The sequence below is a fragment of the Ranitomeya variabilis genome, chromosome 4, assembly GCF_051348905.1.
Source record: "Ranitomeya variabilis isolate aRanVar5 chromosome 4, aRanVar5.hap1, whole genome shotgun sequence".
In the NCBI taxonomy this organism is placed as follows: Eukaryota; Metazoa; Chordata; class Amphibia; order Anura; family Dendrobatidae; genus Ranitomeya; species Ranitomeya variabilis.
In genome coordinates, this window is record NC_135235.1 from 592577006 (window position 1) to 592600429 (window position 23424).

A 23424-nucleotide genomic window follows, 5' to 3' on the forward strand; every position below is an offset into this window, starting at 1 on the left:
TAATTTTGTAGGTTAGTCCATTAAGTGACCTCTGTTATCTAGGAATCATGCTCCTCCCTAAACAGTTGGATGATCCACAAAATTGTCTCATTGGTTCCCTAATCCATGACCCACAAAAAATATTTCTAAGAAAACAATGAAGGTATATGGAATGTAAACCTCTTCTCTTCTCCAGAACTTGTATTTCTGTCCAAAAATGTCAATTCTTACAATTGTGTTTTCTTTCATTGGAAAGTTTCTGCTCTTTTACATTCCAAACAGAGTCCAAGCCTTACATGATATGTCAAAGGAAATGCCAGGTGCATCGTGAAACAAGAAGATGTTACAATCGGGAGGCACTGAAAGGATTTATTAGGTTTCTGAGCAGCTTATTATCCATGTTCATTTCATTGTTTAAATAAAGGCATTGTGCCGCAAATTCTCTGAACACGAACTTCACTCAAGATAAGGCGTCCTTGAAATATGTATCAAAAGTCTGCTTCCAAGAGAATGTTAAAAGCCTCAGAGAATGAATGAAATCTAATAGAATATGAAAGTAACAATATTTCTCAGACTCTCTTCTTTCTAATGATGATGATGAGTGCATCTTTTCCATAGTGACTCATCTTGAGACTCTAGTGATGGTGTGGAAAGCTGATTGACTCTAGTCATTGTGGAGCTTCTCTTATTTCTATAGTCAGTTTCAGGGTATAAAGTAAAGATTTTGAACCCCAGTGCAAATTTTTATCAGTGTCCCTCACCTACCATGTGCTATTTAAAATAGTGGGGTCTTCTTATGTGAGTGAAGGACATTCATTTTATTTTGAGGACCTCTATGAGGCTAGCATTATGGGGATTAACTATGAAGCTAATACAACACACTTGCCAACAGTCCTAATTTTACAAGAAACAGTTTTGGCAAATTCAGACATGTCCAGCATCAAAAGTTGAATGGGCTAACAAAAATCCCACCCAAACATGGTAGTGCCCAGGTTGATCCAGAATCCAGTACAAAACTACTACCCTCATCCACAAAGCACTCCATGGCTCAGCACCACCCTACATCTCCTCTCTGGTCTCAGTCTACCAACCTACCCGTGCCCTCCGCTCTGCTAATGACCTCAGGTTAGCATCCTCAATAATCAGAACCTCCCACTCCCGTCTCCAAGACTTTACACGTGCGGCGCCGATTCTTTGGAATGCACTACCTAGGTTAATACAATTAATCCCCAATCCCCACAGTTTTAAGCGTGCACTAAAAACTCATTTGTTCAGATTGGCCTACCGCCTCAACGCATTAACCTAATTATCCCTGTGTGGCCTATTAATAAAAAACAACAACATAATCACGTTCCTCCATCATGTTCTCATACACTTTATGCAGTTAATAGCCTCTGTGTCTGTACTGTTACATACTTAGGCAGTTAACTGGTTCATGCAGCTTTACATGAACACCCGAGCCTTACACTATGGCTGGTCCAAATAACTAAAGCAATTGTTACCATCCACCTCTTGTGTCTCCCCTTTTCCTCATAGATTGTAAGCTTGCGAGCAGCAGGGCCCTCATTCCTCCTGGTATCTGTTTTGAACTGTGATTTCTGTTATGCTGTAATGTCTGTTGTCTGTATAAGTCCCCTCTATAAGTTGTAAAGCGCTGCGGAATATGTTGGCGCTATATAAATAAAATTATTATTATTATTATTATTAGTTGGGGGATGGGAAAGGGTGTGGGACAAAAATGTCCAATTCCCAGTACCTATGTTAGCAACTATGATTATGATTACCATCTTTTTCAGAGGTAAATTTAGTCCTCCACCTGAAAAAATCATTAAAAACAGCGGAGTCTCCATGAGGTCAAGAAACAAGACACATAAGAGGAGTTGCTGCAGGAAAAGACACATGAGTCAGGAGATTAAGTGAAGGTGCAGTCCGCAAAGGTGTTGAGTCGAAGTGAAGGCGACAGAGTGAACAAGAGTCTAACACCATCATACTGCTGGAGAGTGAAGAAAGAGCAGTGTGTCCAGGGTGTTCGGTTTGTATAGCACCTAAGGGGTACATATGATGGAAGATATGGAAAAGTGGGAAAAGGAAAATAAACAGCAGAATGGGCTAGGAAGGACCGTTGGCGCCACCATGACTCATAAAGGGCCACCTGGCGTGCAAGTACCTCTAGTGAGGGCCAGCAGAAAGGCCCCTACCATCAAAACTCTCAGTCCCTGACAGCCCCAGCAGGAGGCTGATTTGCTTCTGGAGGAGTAGACCTTGAAGCAGCCAGCTCCATCAGCCCAGTCCTCTGAGGGTTTCCGGCTGGAAAGGAAAATATCTGAATGCACTTACAGCACACACATGCTAGAAGGAAATAGGTGGAGGCCGAAGGCGATCACAACGAATTCCCAGGAGATGAGATGGATTATTGTGGTTTATAGTCAATACATTTCAAAGTCATCATTCTTTGGGATCTCCCTCAGCAGCGCATAAAGTACAGCTAATTCATTCTCGTATATCTCCATTTTTTTAACCTGTGGACTGCAGCAGTTGAAAATTGCTCTTCATTTTTTGTTGTGTAACACACAACTTTACCAGGTGAGCACCTTCCTGCACCTTTTTCTCCCTCTCCATCATATAAAACACCAATTGCACTTTTTGTCCCCCGGCATATTTCTGTATTATCACACACACTCAGAGGAACCCATTTCACTGTTGTTTGGGGTCTTAGCAGAACATCTGGACCCATGAGAGCCTTACAAGGGGCTGTGACCAGCAATTTGGATCTATTCTGTGTTGCACTATGAACGAAATAAAATGATTTCGTCTGTGTGAAGGAAGTGTTTTTGAAGTGCTTGCCATCAGATTGTTACAAGTATGAGAAAATTGTCACCATAGTCATATTGATGATGTAAACCAATTTTTCACCTGTGTTGAAACCTGTTACTTCTTAAAGAAACATTGTAATCAGCAGCTTGTTGCCTCCCAGTGTATAAAATTCACTTGAACAGTTGATGGTGTCCATCTGCATTGTTCTCACCGTCCATAAATCGGAGCGAGATCAGAACACAATGGTTGGACTGGCTGGCAGCTCTCTTGACCTGAGCTTGGCAGCTTCATGTATTTCTATACAGTTGTCACACTTGGGTCGAGAAAGCTGCCAGCCAACACATGCATTATTTTCCGATCTCACTCCGATTTATACGGCCGTCTGACTACACCCTAAAGCAATGAAAAAATGCTGCCAAAAATCTGCAATATTAAAAGCTCAGATACTCGTCTGTGTGCCTTATTTCAAGATAAATACAGTCTTCCACCCCAAAACTTGATTTTTTATATTATTTAAGAGCCACTTAATCAACAGCCTATTTGGACTGCAGCCAGAGACAGCGAGAGGCAAGTAATTGAGCATGCAAAAATCAACGTGATACATATAGAAATGTAAATTAAGTTCAACAGGGAAATTACCGCAAATGCAAATTACCGATCAAAGGCAAGAGGTCAATATCATGGGGGTAACTTTCCTAATTATTCCATAGCCCATCATGGAGTCGCTGCAGGTATTGTCTGCTACTCTAACATAGGAAATGTGTCACAAGACATAGATTCGAATTTATCAATGTTGATGAAAGTTTGAAAAGAACGGCAGCAATTAGATGTCGGTATCTGAAAAGAGGTTCTGTGATTGACATGGAAGTCAACGTTTTCTTTATAAGGTCACCTTGACCTTTCCGAGCTCTGAAATCACAGGGATTATTACTTTTTAATTAACTGATCACAAAGCTCTTGAGAACATAGAATAACTCAGTGAACAGTCTGCGAGTTGAAGTCTGTAAATTCCAGAGGAAAAGACATGAAATACAAGAAAATGTTTTTCTGGTTGGAATTTTTTGTAAATACAGAAAATCTGAAATAGCAACATCATAAAAGCCGGTGGGCCCCAAAAAATGTACTTAGTAGCAATTCTGTCAATATCACATATCATCAACCCTGAGATCTCATTCCTTTCGAATAAATTATTGTAAAATAAAACATGGTGTGAAGACAATTCCTGTCTTCTCATACACTCCAGCATCATGGAGAGGTGAGAAATATAAAGGTATTTATTTGCTTGCTTAAATAATACATGACTGAGCTGTAGGGGGATGGGCACACTGCCAATACCCCTTGAGAAGCCTTCCTGTAATGTTGTAGAGTGTATTGTGTAGTGTGTACCGTGTGAGATGTAGCGTTATGTGATGTTAAGTATATTGGCCACAAGATGCCAATAACAATTTTATAGTTTGCCCAGTAAGTGGAGTAAAGTAGAGTTAAGTCCAGAGAGGGAGGGGGCTCTGCAGTCGAATCAGATAGGACTTCCTGACAGTTAGTCTGAAAGAGCCCAGAGTGTGCAGAGTAAAGACCTCAGGTCCATTGTGAATAGTGCGGCATGCAGTGTGTCCCGGTGGCAAGAACAACCCGAAAAGGTAGTAATAGCCTATAAGAGAAGAGATAGCAGAGAAAAGAAGTGAGTAGCAGTCCATAATCGGGTCAGAGAGAGTGAGAGAAAGAACATGAGGGCCTAGGGCAGGAAGTCTAGCAAGACGATAGAGAGTCTTCATCAGAGAGGTAATTGAAGGCAAAAGTAAGGGGAAGCATTATAGAATATTATTGTAGCTACTGAGCGTCTACAGTAAAGAAAGTCAAGACTCGCCATTTTCTGACTCATATTTCCCTACGGAAAAATCACAGGACGCGTTGCTACAGGATAGAATCTATGACTATTGTGGACTGGAAACAGAGTAGCTGTGGGGGGCCGTAAAGTAACATCTCAACCCGTGCAGTCCTCACAAAGAAAAATGGGCCGTAGCATTACACCTGGACGCGTGCGGTACCCACAGAGGAAAAAATAAGCTCCCAATATAGTGTACTGGGCTGTGCAAAGAGTAGAAGAAGTAAGCAAAGAAGATAGAGTGTCTTCAGAGAAGGGGATGTGTGTGTTCATGTTATTTGTGGTTAAAGAATTGTCCTTCAAGATAAATGCCTACTATCTGCTGTATATAGTTCATGCCAAGTTATTCTTCAGTAAAAAGAAGTTTAATTTTAAATGGTGGTCTCCTTTCATGAACTGGTTAACATCTGGTCCTGGCAAACCAGCATCATCGGTTACATGTGGCCTGCATGAGTGTACAGCCCCTACGACTCAAGTCCACACACCCCATCAGGAACTCCACTTTCATGCAACGTGCTACCGTCCCGTGCCATGTTACAGAGCTCAAACGTCTTTTACAGTTTTCAAGGACTAGAAACTTCTTGTTGATTTGTAAGTCTACAAGGAAAAATGCTTTTTGATTCCTGCTGGCTCTAACTAATGGCTAAAGTCTAATTGTATGTGGATACTACTTTCCAGATGACTGAATGGCAATTCATGCAGTTGTTATTGGGGATAATTGTGTGCTCAAAGGTTAGTATTAACCATAGAAATGAACTTGAAGAGGTTTGTCTTGGAGCCCCGAATGGGAAGGTGTTATCAGATTTCTTATACAGTGATTATGAAAAAATGCTAATTTTTGTTTAAAATTTGGATTACATTTTTTTTTAAGTGACCTCTAAGCCCAATACTACACTCCTATTTCCTGTTCTTTTCCGCTGCTATGTGGAAACTAAAGCAAGAATTTGCTAATATAGAAGTATATTTTAGGCAAGTTTTGAGCTGTGGAGAAAAGTGGAGAAAGTGAGTTGTGACCATCACCTAATGTGAATGGTGAAGATTTGTTATTACAGTGCCTTGCGAAAGTATTCGGCTCCCTAGAACTTTTCAACCTTTTCCCACATATCATGCTTCAAACATAAAGATACCAAATGTAAATTTTTGGTGAAGAATCAACAACAAGTGGAACACAATTGTGAAGTTGAATGAAATTTATTGGTTATTTTAAATTTTTGTGGAAATTCAAAAACTGAACAGTGGGGCGTGCAATATTATTCGGCCCCTTTAACTTAATACTTTGTTGCTCCACCTTTTGCTGCGATTACAGCTGCAAGTCGCTTGGGGTATGTCTCTATCAGTTTTGTACATCGAGAGACTGAAATTCTTGCCCATTCTTCCTTGGCAAACTGATCGAGCTCAGTGAGGTTTAATGGAGATAGTTTGTGAACAGCAGTTTTCAGCTGTTTTCACAGTTTCTCGATTGGATTGAGGTCTGGACTTTCATTGGCCATTCTAACACCTGGGTACGTTTATTTGTGAACCATTCCATTGTCGATTTTGCTTTTTGTTTGGGATCATTGTCTAGTTGGAAGCCAAATCTCTGTCCCAGTCTCAGGTCTTTTGCAGACTCCAACAGGTTTTCTTCAAGAATGGTCCTTTATTTGGCTCCATCCATCTTCCCATCAATTTTAACCATCTTCCCTGTTGTGAATTTGGGTTTTGGGCTCCCCCGGTGGTCACTGGTGGTACTGGACTTGGGTGCTTCACTTTCTCTGTTCACCTGTTTCCATCAGGATATGGGTGTATCCTATTTAGCCTTGCTGCTCAGTTATTCTAGTGCCGGCCATCAATGTAACCAGAGCCTTTCTGTTGCATGTTCCTGCTTCTAGACTACTATCAGCTAAGTTGGACTCTTAGTCCTAAGTTTGTTTTGCATTTTTGTTCCAGTTCACAGTTATGTTATTTTTCTGTAGCTGGAAGCTCTTGTGGGCCGAAATTGCCACTCCGGTGTCATGAGTTGACACATGAGTCTTAAAGTAATTTCGGGATGGTATTTTAATAGGGTTTTCAGCTGACCGTGAAGTTCCCTATTGTATCTTCTTGCTATCTAGTAAGCGGACCTCGCTTTGCTGAACCTACCTTCATACTACGTATGTCTTTTCCTCTGAACTCACCGCCAATATATGTGGGGGGCTTCTGTCTCCTTTTTGGGGGAATTTCCCTAGAGGTAATCCAGGTCTGTCTTTTCCTCTATTAGGGTTAGTTAGTCCTCCGGCTGGCGCTAGGCGTCTAGGGATAAAACGTAGGTACGCCACCCGGCCACTGTTAGTTGTGTGGTAGGTTTAGCTCACGGTCAGCTCGAGATTCCATCTCCCAGGAGCCAGTCTGTAGTTTAAGTTCTCTGACGTTTCCTTGCCATTGGGAACCATGACACTTCCCTGTCCCAGCTGCAGAAAAGCAGGCCCAAACCATGATGCTGCCACCATCATGTTTGACAGTGGGGATGGTGTGTTCAGGGTGATGAGCTGTGTTGCCTTTACGCCAAACATATCATTTGGCATTGTTGCCAAAAAGTTTGATTTTGGTTTCATCTGACCAGAGCACCTTCTTTCACATGCTTGGTGTGTCTCCCAGGTGGCTTGTTGCAAACTTTAAGCAACACATTTTATGGATATCTTAGAGAAATGGCTTTCTTCTTGTCACTCTTCCATAAAGGCCAAATTTGTGCAGTGTATGACTGATTGTTGTCCTATGGACAGACTGTCCCATCTCAGCTCCAGATCTCTGCAGTTCATCCAGAGTGATCATGGACCTCTTGGCTGCATCTCTGATCAGTCTTCTCCTTGTTTGAGATGAAAGTTTAGAGGGACGGCCGGGTCTTGGTAGATTTGCAGTGGTATGATACTCCTTCCATTTCAATATGATCGCTTGCACAGTGCTCCTTGGGATGTTTAAAGTTTTGGAAATCATTTTGTATCCAAATCCGGCTTTAAACATCTCCACAACAGTATCACGGACCTGCCTGTTGTGTTCCTTGGTCTTCATGATACTCTCTGTGCTTCAAACAGAACCCTGAGACTATCACAGAGCAGGTGCATTTATACGGAGACTTGATTACACACAGGTGGATTATATTTATCATCATTAGGCATTTAGGACAATGTTGGATCATTCAGAGATCCACAATGAACTTCTGGAGTGAGTTTGCTGCACTGAAAGTAAAGGGGCCGAATAATATTGCACCTCCCACTTTTCAGTTTTTGAATTTCTACAAAAATTTAAAATAACCAGTAAATTTCATTCAACTTCACAATTGTGTTCCACTTGTTGTTGATTCTTCACCAAAAATGTACATTTGGTATCTTTATGTTTGAAGCATGATATGTGGAAAGGTTGAAACGTTCCAGGGAGCCGAATACCTTCGCAAGGCACTGTATTTACTAAATGAAAAGACATTAACTGTTATTGGAATCTTATCTGTGATGATATGAGACTGTAGAAAAGTGATCTTAACAGAATAATATCTATGAGTATTGCATAAGGTTTATGTCACGACACGATAATGAGAAAAGTGATCTGTGCAGAGCAGTAAGTTTGAGTCTGTCTTAGTGGCCTGTGTGATAATAATACATTTAACATAAAATCCTGATTAAAAAAATAGATCTTTTTCTTTTTCTTAAGGATCCAAACAGGGGCGCAACTATAATAGTTACATTGGTTGCAATCATACACAGGTCCATCTAGAGGGCCCAGATAGTCTCTTTGGCGCATATAAAAAGACCATTGCTGTTAAAGTCTTGCAATTGTTGGGGGTCCCATTGGAGCTTTTGCATTAGGGCCCACAAATTCAAGTTATACCTCTTTATAAAATATTGTGTATGTTGCTGCTCAAGAGACAAGGACATAAAGATCATTGTAAGGTTGTGACAGTGATGGTCACTTATCTCTCCCCCTGAAGATGAAATGATGTGGTTTTATTGTGCATAGTTCTCTATAGGCACTAAAGTATGTAGTATAGGTATAGATAGAGCATTAGATATAGATAAAGAATGGGAAAGTGCAGTGGTGGGCACTATAGAATCAGAAAGCAGATAGGTACAGGTGAAGAAACAGTTAATGTGCTCAGGAACAGCTCCAGTGTGGGAGGGGCAGCAGAGTTAACAAGAGGAGAGCAGAACTTCCTGATTAGAGTCAGTGAGAGTTAGAAGGAGAGTAAGAGCTTAGATCCCTAGAAAGCAGTGGTTGGAGGTCTGAGGGCACAAGGAACATGGGCTGTTCAGCAGTAAAAGAACGTGATCCATAAACTCGGAGTGGACATTCCTGGAATGTCCATGATCTAGGAACAAGCTGAGGCACTGAGAAGCGTGCCTCAATATCTGGAGAGGAAATTAGACGGGGAATCGCATAAGGAAGTTGGGACGGGGCTCTTGGAGCTGCAGAGCCGTATGGAGTTGTAAGGAGAAGACCCGGATCAGGCATCTCCTATTCTATCTTTTGACAACCGTTTATTGTCTCTGCACTCTGACAAGGTACAAGACTGTGCTCTTTACTGTTCATCATATCTCAACTCACCGATCATCGACCAGATCTTGAGGAATCACCACCGCCGCTAGGATCCAGGACGCCATCTTCTCCAGGACTACATCGGGCCCCTTACACGCCACAGTCTTGGCACCAATGCTCACATCCCGAAAAGCCGCATCCTGACTGAAAAGTTTGCTATTCCCAAACTTTCTATCTTATCCCCTGCACCTATTTTCCCTGAGTTCCAAGCCCCTTGTTCAACTATACTGTTTTACTCATTTTCTCCCTGCGAAGGTATACCTGTTAACGTAAATCCCACGCTAATCCTTGCTCTGCCTCCGACCCATTACTGCATCTTGCAACCTACTCACAGAGTGTTCCAGGGGTTAGAGATGTCAGACCAGAAAAAGATAGCTCATGGCAAGCGAACAGTGGACATTAGGGTTGAGCGACTTTCATTTTTTTAAGATCGAGTAGGGTTTTGGGAAACCCGATTTTGTCCAGAGTCGAGTCGAGTGCAGTCGGCCGATTATCGCTAAAAGTCGGGGATCGACCGAAACACGAAACCCAATGCAAGTCAATGGGGAAGCATAGTCGGCAGTGAGTGGAGGCCAGGAAAACACCTACAGTGCCCATTTTAATGCCAAAAACATCCATTCTTGTTTCTGAAGCTTGCCAATCTTAATTAACTGTATAATAATAGTTGGGCATAGGGAATTGGGGGAAAGTTGTGGGGGGAGTAGGGCTGGCTCAAGTTTTTCGTGGGCCCAGGAAATGCGGACTACGTCACGGCGGTGTTGCAGGGAAAGGTAAGTATTTAAACGTTGCAAGTGCTGTGATCCTGAGCAAGCAGGGGGGGGCCCACTCGTTCGCATTGCCACTGGCACAGGGCCCCTCAAAGTACGGCGGTGTGTTTGCATGGCGGGGGCGCCTCCCACCAGCAGCGACACTTTTGCGTACTCTGAGGGGCCCTGTGCCAGTGACGTCGCCAACGAGTATGCCCCCCCACCTGATGAAGGAACCTGCACTTTCATCTGCACCTTCCTCTTTGTCCCTGTGTAAGGTGGTATAACATGCGGGAAGGGGAACCTTACTTTCAGCAGGGTCAGATTCTGGCTGTGTAGAGTACAAGGGGAATGTAGTGGTCTAGGTCAATGTACCAGCAGACTCATTTAGCAGTGGCTGGGCAATGGGCAGGATGAGGAGGAAACAGATATAGGGCCAAAGAATAAAGTAGGCTACATGCAGTTCAAAATTGGTAACAGGACTAAACAGGCGGCATTGCTTTGTTCAGTGGAGTAGCAAACCCAAGAGCAGCAGACACTGTTTCAAGGGCCTAACCACACTAGTAGGCCAAATGCAGTTTAATATCTGATAGTATAGGGCGAAAGCCAGAATGTGGAAGCTCAGCTTTGTTCAGTTGAGGACAACACCAGGGAGGGGCAGACACCTTTAGTAGGCCGGAAAAGCCTATTGCATTTTTTAAAATGGTAATTTGGAGCAGAAGGTTGAAGCTCAGCTTTATTTAGTTGAGGACAACACCAGGCAGGGGCACACAGACAGACACCTTTAGTAGGCCGGAAAAGCCTATTGCATTTTTTAAAATGGTAATTTGGAGCAGAAGGTTGAAGCTCAGCTTTATTTAGTTGAGGGCAACACCAGGCAGGGGCACACAGACAGACACCTTTAGTAGGCCGGAAAAGCCTATTGCATTTTTTAAAATGGTAATTTGGAGCAGAAGGTTGAAGCTCAGCTTTATTTAGTTGAGGGCAACACCAGGGAGGGGCAGAAGCCGTTAGTAGGCCCTAACCACCATTTTTTTTTTTTAAAACCACTTAATGAGAGCCGGAAGGTTGAAGCTCAGCTTTATTTAGTTGAGGACAACACCAGGCAGGGGCACACAGACAGACACCTTTAGTAGGCCGGAAAAGCCTATTGCATTTTTTAAAATGGTAATTTGGAGCAGAAGGTTGAAGCTCAGCTTTATTTAGTTGAGGACAACACCAGGCAGGGGCAGAAGCCGTTAGTAGGCCCTAACCACCATTTTTTTTTTTTAAAACCACTTAATGAGAGCCGGAAGGTTGAAGCTCAGCTTTATTTAGTTGAGGACAACACCAGGCAGGGGCACACAGACAGACACCTTTAGTAGGCCGGAAAAGCCTATTGCATTTTTTAAAATGGTAATTTGGAGCAGAAGGTTGAAGCTCAGCTTTATTTAGTTGAGGACAACACCAGGCAGGGGCACACAGACAGACACTTTAGTAGGCCGGAAAAGCCTATTGCATTTTTTAAAATGGTAATTTGGAGCAGAAGGTTGAAGCTCAGCTTTATTTAGTTGAGGGCAACACCAGGGAGGGGCAGAAGCCGTTAGTAGGCCCTAACCACCATTTTTTTTTTTTAAAACCACTTAATGAGAGCCGGAAGGTTGAAGCTCAGCTTTATTTAGTTGAGGACAACACCAGGCAGGGGCACACAGACAGACACCTTTAGTAGGCCGGAAAAGCCTATTGCATTTTTTAAAATGGTAATTTGGAGCAGAAGGTTGAAGCTCAGCTTTATTTAGTTGAGGGCAACACCAGGGAGGGGCAGAAGCCGTTAGTAGGCCCTAACCACCATTTTTTTTTTTTAAAACCACTTAATGAGAGCCGGAAGGTTGAAGCTCAGCTTTATTTAGTTGAGGACAACACCAGGCAGGGGCACACAGACAGACACCTTTAGTAGGCCGGAAAAGCCTATTGCATTTTTTAAAATGGTAATTTGGAGCAGAAGGTTGAAGCTCAGCTTTATTTAGTTGAGGGCAACACCAGGGAGGGGCAGAAGCCGTTAGTAGGCCCTAACCACCATTTTTTTTTTTTAAAACCACTTAATGAGAGCCGGAAGGTTGAAGCTCAGCTTTATTTAGTTGAGGACAACACCAGGCAGGGGCACACAGACAGACACCTTTAGTAGGCCGGAAAAGCCTATTGCATTTTTTAAAATGGTAATTTGGAGCAGAAGGTTGAAGCTCAGCTTTATTTAGTTGAGGACAACACCAGGCAGGGGCAGAAGCCATTAGTAGGCCCTAACCAAAGTTGAAGGCCAAATGCAGTTTAATTTCTGATACTATAGGCCGAAAGCCAGAAGGTGGAAGCTCCGATTTAGACAGTGGAGGACAATTTGAATTAGGGACTGCAGACAGACTTAGTAGGCTGTCCCCTGTGGACCATGCATCCACCACATTAACCCATTGCGCCGTAATGGACACGTAATCTTCCGTGGCCATGCCTACAGGTCCATGCGTCTGTTGTCAGGTGCACCTTTGTACTCACAGATTGCCAGAGTGCATGGACAATGCGGTCTTCTACATGCTGGTGGAGGGTTGGGATGGCTTTTCTCGCAAAAGAAGTGTCGACTGGTTAGCTTGTAGCGTGGTACAGCGTAGTCCATCATGGCCTTATTAATAGTAAATAAAATATATAACTAGGCTCTATGAACTTTTAAATAGGTTCCAGGGGTACACGGGCAGCATTGGTGTGGTCAGTGGAGGAGTATTGCAAGTAGGGGCTGCAGACAGGCTATCAAAGGCCTAAAATAACAAACAGTAGGCAGTCATGGCAGTTTTACATCGGTTACATGGATACACAGGCAGGCACTCCAGGCAGCATTGTGGTCAGTGGAGGAGTATTGCAAGTAGGGGCCGCAGACAGGCTATCAAAGGCCTAAAATAACAAACAATAGGCTCATTGCAGTTTTACAGCGGTTACATGGATAGACGGGCAGGCAGCTTGGTGGTGAGTGGAGGAGTATTTAAAGTAGGGACCGCAGACAGGCTATCAAAGGCCTAACATAACAAACAATAGGCTCATGGCAGTTTTACAGCGGTTACATGGATACACGGGCAGGCAGCTTGGTGGTCAGTGGAGGAGTATTTAAAGTAGGGACCGCAGACAGGCTTCAAAGGCCTAACATAAGAAAATGGGCTGGCTGTAGGCACTTTATAATTGGTTCCAGGGGTACACGGGCAGCAGTGGTCTGGTCAGTGGAGGACTAGTGGAAGGAGGGACCGCAGACAGGCTTCAAAGGCCTAAAATAACAAACAATAGGCTCATGGCAGTTTTACAGCGGTTACATGGATACACGGGCAGGCAGCTTGGTGGTCAGTGGAGGAGTATTTAAAGTAGGGACCGCAGACAGGCTTCAAAGGCCTAACATAAGAAAATTGGCTGGCTGTAGGCACTTTATAATTGGTTCCAGGGGTACACGGGCAGCAGTGGTCTGGCCAGTGGAGGACTAGTGGAAGGAGGGACCGCAGACAGGCTTCAAAGGCCTAACATAAAAAAATGGGCTGGCTGTAGGCACTTTATAATTGGTTCCAGGGGTACACGGGCAGCAGTGGTCTGGTCAGTGGAGGACTAGTGGAAGGAGGGACCGCAGACAGGCTTCAAAGGCCTAAAATAACAAACAATAGGCTCATGGCAGTTTTACAGCGGTTACATGGATACACGGGCAGGCAGCTTGGTGGTCAGTGGAGGAGTATTTAAAGTAGGGACCGCAGACAGGCTTCAAAGGCCTAACATAAAAAAATGGGCTGGCTGTAGGCACTTTATAATTGGTTCCAGGGGTACACGGGCAGCAGTGGTCTGGTCAGTGGAGGACTAGTGGAAGGAGGGACCGCAGACAGGCTTCAAAGGCCTAAAATAACAAACAATAGGCTCATGGCAGTTTTACAGCGGTTACATGGATACACGGGCAGGCAGCTTGGTGGTCAGTGGAGGAGTATTTAAAGTAGGGACCGCAGACAGGCTTCAAAGGCCTAACATAAAAAAATGGGCTGGCTGTAGGCACTTTATAATTGGTTCCAGGGGTACACGGGCAGCAGTGGTCTGGTCAGTGGAGGACTAGTGGAAGGAGGGACCGCAGACAGGCTTCAAAGGCCTAAAATAACAAACAATAGGCTCATGGCAGTTTTACAGCGGTTACATGGATACACGGGCAGGCAGCTTGGTGGTCAGTGGAGGAGTATTTAAAGTAGGGACCGCAGACAGGCTTCAAAGGCCTAACATAAGAAAATTGGCTGGCTGTAGGCACTTTATAATTGGTTCCAGGGGTACACGGGCAGCAGTGGTCTGGCCAGTGGAGGACTAGTGGAAGGAGGGACCGCAGACAGGCTTCAAAGGCTTAACATAAAAAAATGGGCTGGCTGTAGGCACTTTATAATTGGTTCCAGGGGTACACGGGCAGCAGTGGTCTGGTCAGTGGAGGACTAGTGGAAGGAGGGACCGCAGACAGGCTTCAAAGGCCTAAAATAACAAACAATAGGCTCATGGCAGTTTTACAGCGGTTACATGGATACACGGGCAGGCAGCTTGGTGGTCAGTGGAGGAGTATTTAAAGTAGGGACCGCAGACAGGCTTCAAAGGCCTAACATAAGAAAATGGGCTGGCTGTAGGCACTTTATAATTGGTTCCAGGGGTACACGGGCAGCAGTGGTCTGGTCAGTGGAGGACTAGTGGAAGGAGGGACCGCAGACAGGCTTCAAAGGCCTAAAATAACAAACAATAGGCTCATGGCAGTTTTACAGCGGTTACATGGATACACGGGCAGCTTGGTGGTGAGTGGAGGAGTAGTGCAAGGAGTGTCTGTCCCAGTACTCCCAAAATATAAATAGATGTTAATGTCTCGCAAAACAACCAAAACAAAAAAAAAGGTGGCATACTTAGGTACAGGGGTGGGCTCATCTGCTGAGTTTCTGACATAGTAATTTGGCAGTAACTATTTAATGGTGCCAATATAGGACACAGACACAGACTACTTTAAGTTGCATCATAGATGTCTACAAATTTGTATTGTCAGTGCCAGACATTGAATGATGTCAGCGAATAGACTAAAGATTGGTGGAGCTGTGCGACATAATTTTGCATGTGGTAGAGCACATTTTGAGCTGGGGTACGGGGGGAACTCTCTAGAGGCCGGCGGGACCGCCCCAGGGCCCCTCATGTTACAACGGTGTGTCTGACGTTGGGTGCGCACCACCACCGCCAGAGACACTACATTGTACTATGAGGGACCCAGTAGCAATGCCGTCAACCAAAAGCGAGCACACCCACCTCTTCAGACAAACAGCAGTCTCACGGGTGCTTGCGCCAAGTCGCGATACCACGGCCCCGTGTGGGGAGTTTGGCCATTTAGGGAGGTGTAAACATGTCGTATGCTGTACAATCAGCTGCAGCAAATTAGACATTAGAAAAGTAATTCACAGGCAAGAGCCTTTCATAGGAAAGCTAGGTGTCGGCCGGGCAAGGTGGGGCAAAAGATTTCGAAATCCAGTTGTGGTTCATTTTAATGAATGTTAGATCGTCAACATTTTGGGTAGCCAGACGAGTCCTTTTTTCGGTTAATATTGAACCTGCAGCACTGAATACTCTTTCTGATAGGACACTTGCTGCCGGGCAAGCAAGCTCCTGCAATGCATATTCTGCCAATTCTGGCCAGGTGTCTAATTTGGAGGCCCAGTAATCAAATGGGAATGACGGTTGAGGGAGAACATCGATAAGGGATGAAAAATAGTTAGTAACCATACTGGACAAATGTTGTCTCCTGTCACTTTCAATTGATGCAGCAGTACCTGTCCTGTCTGCGGTCATAGCAAAATCACTCCACAACCTGGTCAGAAAACCCCTCTGTCCAACGCCACTTCTGATGTGTGCACCCCTAACACTCCTAGTCTGCTGCCCCCTGGAGCTCGTGTGAGAACGATCACGTGCGCTGTGTGCTGGGAATGCCTGAAGCAAACGGTCAACAAGAGTTGATTGTTTGGTTGCTAATATTAGTTCCAAGTTCTCATGTGGCATAATATTTTGCAATTTGCCTTTATAGCGTGGATCAAGGAGGCAGGCCAACCAGTAATCGTCATCGTTCATCATTTTCGTAATGCGTGTGTCCCTTTTTAGGATACGTAAGGCATAATCCGCCATGTGGGCCAAAGTTCCAGTTGTCAAATCTCCGGTTGTGATTGGTTGAGGGGCAGTTGCAGGCAAATCTACGTCACTTGTGTCCCTCAAAAAACCAGAACCCGGCCGTGACACGCAACCAATTTCCTGTGCCCCCGGGAAAGGTTCGGCATTAAAAATATACTCATCCCCATCATCCTCCTCGTCCTCCACCTCCTCTTCGCCCGCTACCTCGTCCTGTACACTGCCCTGACCAGACAATGGCTGACTGTCATCAAGGCTTTCCTCTTCCTCTGGTGCAGACGCCTGCTCCTTTATGTGCGTCAAACTTTGCATCAGCAGACGCATTAGGGGGATGCTCATGCTTATTACGGCGTTGTCTGCACTAACCAGCCGTGTGCATTCCTCAAAACACTGAAGGACTTGACACATGTCTTGTATCTTAGACCACTGCACACCTGACAACTCCATGTCTGCCATCCTACTGCCTGCCCGTGTATCCTCCCACAAATAAATAACAGCACGCCTCTGTTCGCACAGTCTCTGAAGCATGTGCAGTGTTGAGTTCCACCTTGTTGCAACGTCTATGATTAGGCGATGCTGGGGAAGGTTCAAAGACCGCTGATAGGTCTGCATACGGCTGGCGTGTACAGGCGAACGTCGGATATGTGAGCAAAGTGCACGCACTTTGAGGAGCAGGTCGGAGAACCCAGGATAAGTTTTCAATAAGCACTGCACCACCAGGTTTAAGGTGTGAGCCAGGCAAGGAATGTGTTTCAGTTGGGAAAGGGAGATGGCAGCCATGAAATTCCTTCCGTTATCACTCACTACCTTGCCTGCCTCAAGATCTACTGTGCCCAGCCACGACTGCGTTTCTTGTTGCAAGAACTCGGACAGAACTTCCGCGGTGTGTCTGTTGTCGCCCAAGCACTTCATAGCCAATACAGCCTGCTGACGCTTGGCAGTAGCTGGCCCATAATGGGACAACTGGTGTGCAACAGTGTCATCTGCCGATGGAGTGGTTGGCAGACTGCGTTCTGTGGAAGAGCTGTAGCTTCTGCAGGAGGACGAGGAGGAGGAGGGGGTGCGAACGCCTACAGCCAACTGTTTCCTAGACCGTGGGCTAGGCACAACTGTCCCTAAATTGATGTCGCCTGTGGACCCTGCATCCACCACATTCACCCAGTGTGCCGTGATGGACACATAACGTCCCTGGCCATGCCTACTGGTCCATGCATCTGTAGTCAGGTGCACCTTTGTACTCACAGATTGCCTGAGTGCATGGACGATGCGCTGTTTAACATGCTGGTGCAGGGCTGGGATGGCTTTTCTGGAAAAAAAGTGTCGACTGGGTAGCTCGTATCGTGGTTCAGCGTACTCCATCAGGGCTTTGAAAGCTTCGCTTTCAACTAACCGGTAGGGCATCATCTCTAACGAGATTAGTCTAGCTATGTGGGCGTTAAAACACTGTGTACGCGGATGCGAGGATAAGTACTTCCTTTTTCTAACCAGAGTCTCATGTAGGGTGAGCTGGACTGGAGAGCTGGAGATCGTGGAACTTTCGGGTGTGCCGGTGTACATGGCAGACTGAGAGACGGTTGGAGACGGTATTGTTTCCGCCGGTGCCCTAGATGCAATATTTCCTCCTACAAAACTGGTGATTCCCTGACCCTGACTGCTTTTGGCTGGCAAAGAAACCTGCACAGATACTGCCGGTGGTGCGGAAAATGGTGGCCTTACAGTGACGGAAGGGATGTTGCGTTGCTGACTAGCTTCATTGGCCGAGGGTGCTACAACCTTGAGGGACGTTTGGTAGTTAGTCCAGGCTTGAAAATGCATGGTGGTTAAGTGTCTATGCATGCAACTAGTATTTAGACTTTTCAGATTCTGACCTCTGCTTAAGCTAGTTGAACATTTTTGACAGATGACTTTGCGCTGATCAGTTGGATGTTGTTTAAAAAAATGCCAGACTGCACTCTTCCTAGACTCGGATCCCTTTTCAGGGATTGCAGACTGAGCTTTAACCGGATGGCAACGCTGTGCTCCAACAGGTTTTGGCTTTGACACGCGTTTTGGGCCAGATACGGGCCCGGCAGATGGAACCTGTTGCGATGTTGATGCCTGCTGCGGCCCCTCCTCCACCTCCGCTTCTGAACTACTGCCGCCTGCACCCTGTTCCCCCAATGGCTGCCAATCGGGGTCAATAACTGGGTCATCTATTACCTCCTCTTCGAGCTCGTGTGCAACTTCGTCTGTGTCACTGTGTCGGTCGGTGGTATAGCGTTCGTGGCGGGGCAACATAGTCTCATCAGGGTCTGATTGTGGATCTGTACCCTGAGAGGGCAATGTGGTGGTCTGAGTCAAAGGAGCAGCATAGTACTCTGGCTGTGGCTGTGCATCAGTGCACTCCATGTCAGAATATACTTGTAATGGGCATGGCCTGTTAAATGTTTCACTTTCTAAGCCAGGGACGGTATGTGTAAAGAGCTCCATGGAGTGACCCGTTGTGTCGCCTGCTGCATCCTTCTCTCTTGTTGTAGTTTTTGCTGAGGAGGACAAGGAAGCGACTTGTCCCTGACCGTGAACATCCACAAGCGACGCGCTGCTTTTACATTTACCAGTTTCGGAAGAGGAGGCAAAAGAGCTAGAGGCTGAGTCTGCAATGTAAGCCAAAACTTGCTGTTGCTGCTCCGCCTTTAAAAGCGGTTTTCCTACTCCCAGAAAAGAGAGCGTTCGAGGCCTTGTGTAGCCTGACGACGAAACTGGCTCCACAGCTCCAGACTTAGGTGGAATATTTTTATCCCCACAACCACCTGATGCTCCACTACCACTACCATCATTACCAGCTGACAATGAACGCCCACGACGACCTCTTGCACCAGACTTCCTCATTGTTTTAAAATCTTAACCAAAGTAACTTTATTTGTTGCTGTCAAACAACTTACACGGTGAGCTATAACTTCAGTATGATTTCAATATCCCTTAACAGGTTGGTGAGACCACAAGGAAAATCAGGCACAATGTTACACACTCTGTTTTCTGTGGCACAAAATCACAGAGATGACACACACGCAGGACTGTCACTCAAGCACTAATGTCAATATTAATCTCCCACCTAATTTATTTATTTTTTTTTCTCAGGGAGACTTTAGAAACCAAATAATATTAAAAAAAAAAAAAAAAAAAAAAGGCTTTCTATGGCCCACAATTAGAGAGAGAGAGGTGGCACACCCAGGAGTCAAGACTGGCGCACAAGCTGAAAGGGCAATATTACTCTCCCACTGTTTTTTTAAGTTTTTTTTTTATTTCAGGGAGACTTTAGAAACCAAATAATATTAAAAAAAAAAAAAAAAAAAAATAGGCTTTCTATAGCCCACTGAATGAGAGAGAGAGGTGGCACACCCAGGAGTCAAGACTGGCACACAAGCTGAAAGGGCAATATTACTCTCCCACTGTTTTTTTATGTATTTTTTGTTTTTTAAGGGAGACTTTAGAAACCCAATAATATTTTTTTAAAAAAATAAATAGGCTTTCTATGGCCCACTGAATGAGAGGGAGAGAGGTGGCACACCCAGGAGTCAAGCCTGGCACACAAGCTGAAAGGGCAATATTACTCTCCCACTGTTTTTTTATGTATTTTTTGTTTTTTAAGGGAGACTTTAGAAACCCAATAATATTTTTTAAAAAAAATAAATAGGCTTTCTATGGCCCACTGAATGAGAGGGAGAGAGGTGGCACACCCAGGAGTCAAGACTGGCACACAAGCTGAAAGGGCAATATTACTCTCCCACTGTTTTTTTATGTTTTTTTTTTTTTTTCAGGGAGACTTTAGAAACCAAATAATATTAAAAAAACCAAAAAAAAATAGCCTTTCTATGGCCCACTGAATGAGAGAGAGAGGTGGCACACCCAGGAGTCAAGACTGGCACACAAGCTGAAAGGGCAATATTACTCTCCCACTGTTTTTTTTATGTATTTTTGGTTTTTTAAGGGAGACTTTAGAAACCCAATAATATTTAAAAAAATAAATAAATAGGCTTTCTATGGCCCACTGAATGAGAGGGAGAGAGGTGGCACACCCAGGAGTCAAGACTGGCACACAAGCTGAAAGGGCAATATTACTCTCCCACTGTTTTTTTATGTATTTTTTGTTTTTTAAGGGAGACTTTAGAAACCCAATAATATTTAAAAAAAAAAATAAATAGGCTTTCTATGGCCCACTGAATGAGAGGGAGAGAGGTGGCACACCCAGGAGTCAAGACTGGCACACAAGCTGAAAGGGCAATATTACTCTCCCACTGTTTTTTTATGTATTTTTTGTTTTTTAAGGGAGACTTTAGAAACCCAATAATATTTAAAAAAATAAATAAATAGGCTTTCTATGGCCCACTGAATGAGAGGGAGAGAGGTGGCACACCCAGGAGTCAAGACTGGCACACAAGCTGAAAGGGCAATATTACTCTCCCACTGTTTTTTTATGTTTTTTTTTTTTTTTTCAGGGAGACTTTAGAAACCAAATAATAAGAAAAAAAATAAATAAATAAATAGGCTTTCTATAGCCCACTGAATGAGAGATAGCACACACAGCAGTGGCACACAAGCCCTGACTGAGGCCAATATTTTTCTCCCACTGATTGATGTAGTGTTTTTGTGTTGAGGTAGATTTTAGAACACAAATCAAGGAAAAAAAAAAAAATGCTTTCTATGGCCCACTGAATGAGAGAGAGGTGGCACACCCAGGAGTCAAGACTGGCACACAAGCTGAAAGGGCAATATTACTCTCCCACTGTTTTTTTATGTATTTTTTGTTTTTTAAGGGAGACTTTAGAAACCCAATAATATTTAAAAAAAAAAATAAATAGGCTTTCTATGGCCCACTGAATGAGAGGGAGAGAGGTGGCACACCCAGGAGTCAAGCCTGGCACACAAGCTGAAAGGGCAATATTACTCTCCCACTGTTTTTTTATGTATTTTTAGTTTTTTAAGGGAGACTTTAGAAACCCAATAATATTTAAAAAAAAAAATAAATAGGCTTTCTATGGCCCACTGAATGAGAGGGAGAGAGGTGGCACACCCAGGAGTCAAGACTGGCACACAAGCTGAAAGGGCAATATTACTCTCCCACTGTTTTTTTATGTATTTTTTGTTTTTTAAGGGAGACTTTAGAAACCCAATAATATTTAAAAAAAAAAATAAATAGGCTTTCTATGGCCCACTGAATGAGAGGGAGAGAGGTGGCACACCCAGGAGTCAAGACTGGCACACAAGCTGAAAGGGCAATATTACTCTCCCACTGTTTTTGTTTTTGTTTTTTTTTTTTTCAGGGAGACTTTAGAAACCAAATAATATTAAAAAAAAAAAAAAAAAAAAAAAAATAGCCTTTCTATGGCCCACTGAATGAGAGAGAGAGGTGGCACACCCAGGAGTCAAGACTGGCACACAAGCTGAAAGGGCAATATTACTCTCCCACTGTTTTTTTTATGTATTTTTGGTTTTTTAAGGGAGACTTTAGAAACCCAATAATATTTTAAAAAAAAAATAAATAGGCTTTCTATGGCCCACTGAATGAGAGGGAGAGAGGTGGCACACCCAGGAGTCAAGCCTGGCACACAAGCTGAAAGGGCAATATTACTCTCCCACTGTTTTTTTATGTATTTTTTGTTTTTTAAGGGAGACTTTAGAAACCCAATAATATTTAAAAAAAAAAATAAATAGGCTTTCTATGGCCCACTGAATGAGAGGGAGAGAGGTGGCACACCCAGGAGTCAAGACTGGCACACAAGCTGAAAGGGCAATATTACTGTCCCACTGTTTTTTTAGGTATTTTTTTTTTTTTCAGGGAGACTTTAGAAACCAAATAATATTAAAAAAAAAATAAAAAAAAAAAATAGGCTTTCTATAGCCCACTGAATGAGAGATAGCACACACAGCAGTGGCACACAAGCCCTGACTGAGGCCAATATTTTTCTCCCACTGATTGATGTAGTGTTTTTGTGTTGAGGTAGAATTTAGAACACAAATCACGGAAAAAATAAATAGGCTTTCTATGGCCCACTCAGTGAGAGATGGCACACACAGGGATGGCACTGTAGCAGAAATGCAAATCTTAATCTCCCACAAAAAAAAAAAAAAAAAAAAAACAGGGACTGTCCTACAATTACTATCTCCCTGCAGTAATCTAAGCCAGGTATGGCAGGCAGCAATAGGAGTGGACTGATGCACAAATTAAATAAAAAGTGTGGACAAACAAAAAAGATAGCTGTGCAGAAAGGAAGGAACAAGAGGATATGTGCTTTGAAAAAAGCAGTTGGTTTCCACAGTGGCGTACACACAGCAATACAGCTATCACGGAGCCTTCTAGGGCAGCCCAATGAGCTACAGCGCTGAGGGGAAAAAAAAAAAATAGCTTCCACAGTCCCTGCACACCGAAGGTGGTGTTGGACAGTGGAAATCGCTGCAGCACAAGCGGTTTGGTGGTTAGTGGACCCTGCCTAACGCTCTCCCTGCTTCTGACGAAGCGGCAGCAACCTGTCCCTAAGCTCAGATCAGCAGCAGTAAGATGGCGGTCGGCGGGAACGCCCCTTTATAGCCCCTGTGACGCCGCAGACAGCAAGCCAATCACTGCAATGCCCTTCTCTAAGATGGTGGGGACCAGGATCTATGTCATCACGCTGCCCACACTCTGCGTTCACCTTCATTGGCTGAGAAATGGCACTTTTCGCGTCATTGAAACGCGACTTTGGCGCGAAAGTCGCGTACCGCATGGCCGACAAGCACAGGGGTCGGATCGGGTTTCATGAGACGCCGACTTAGCCAAAAGTCGGCGACTTTTGAAAATGATCGACCCGTTTCGCTCAACCCTAGTGGACATCATTGCATGCTGTGCTATGGACTATGAAAGCGGAAAAGTTTGTGCCCAATATTGCGTGTTTCATTATGATAAAAATGGACAGTTAAGTAAAGTTCTTTGTTATAAAATGAATTACATGTCCCCTAATGTGTGTGCTTAAAGTTGAATTACTGGATAAAGCAGAGGCCTGCGACCAAAACGTGAATGTTATGCAGCACACATATAGCACAGGAGAATCGGGCCCATTTACTTGTAAGGCGCCAGGGTGTGGGAGAACAACAGCTCATCACCCATGACTACCGCCCTGTGTACCATACGTCATGAAGGTGGACTATTCAACTGTTATTGGGCCTTTGAGACAGGGGTTTCTTTATATTCTTGTCTCTTCAACATTTTATTGAGTTGTTAAACATTTCACAGAGTTTTTGAAGGAAGTGGAACAAAAAAATCACAAAATAACTTGAAGG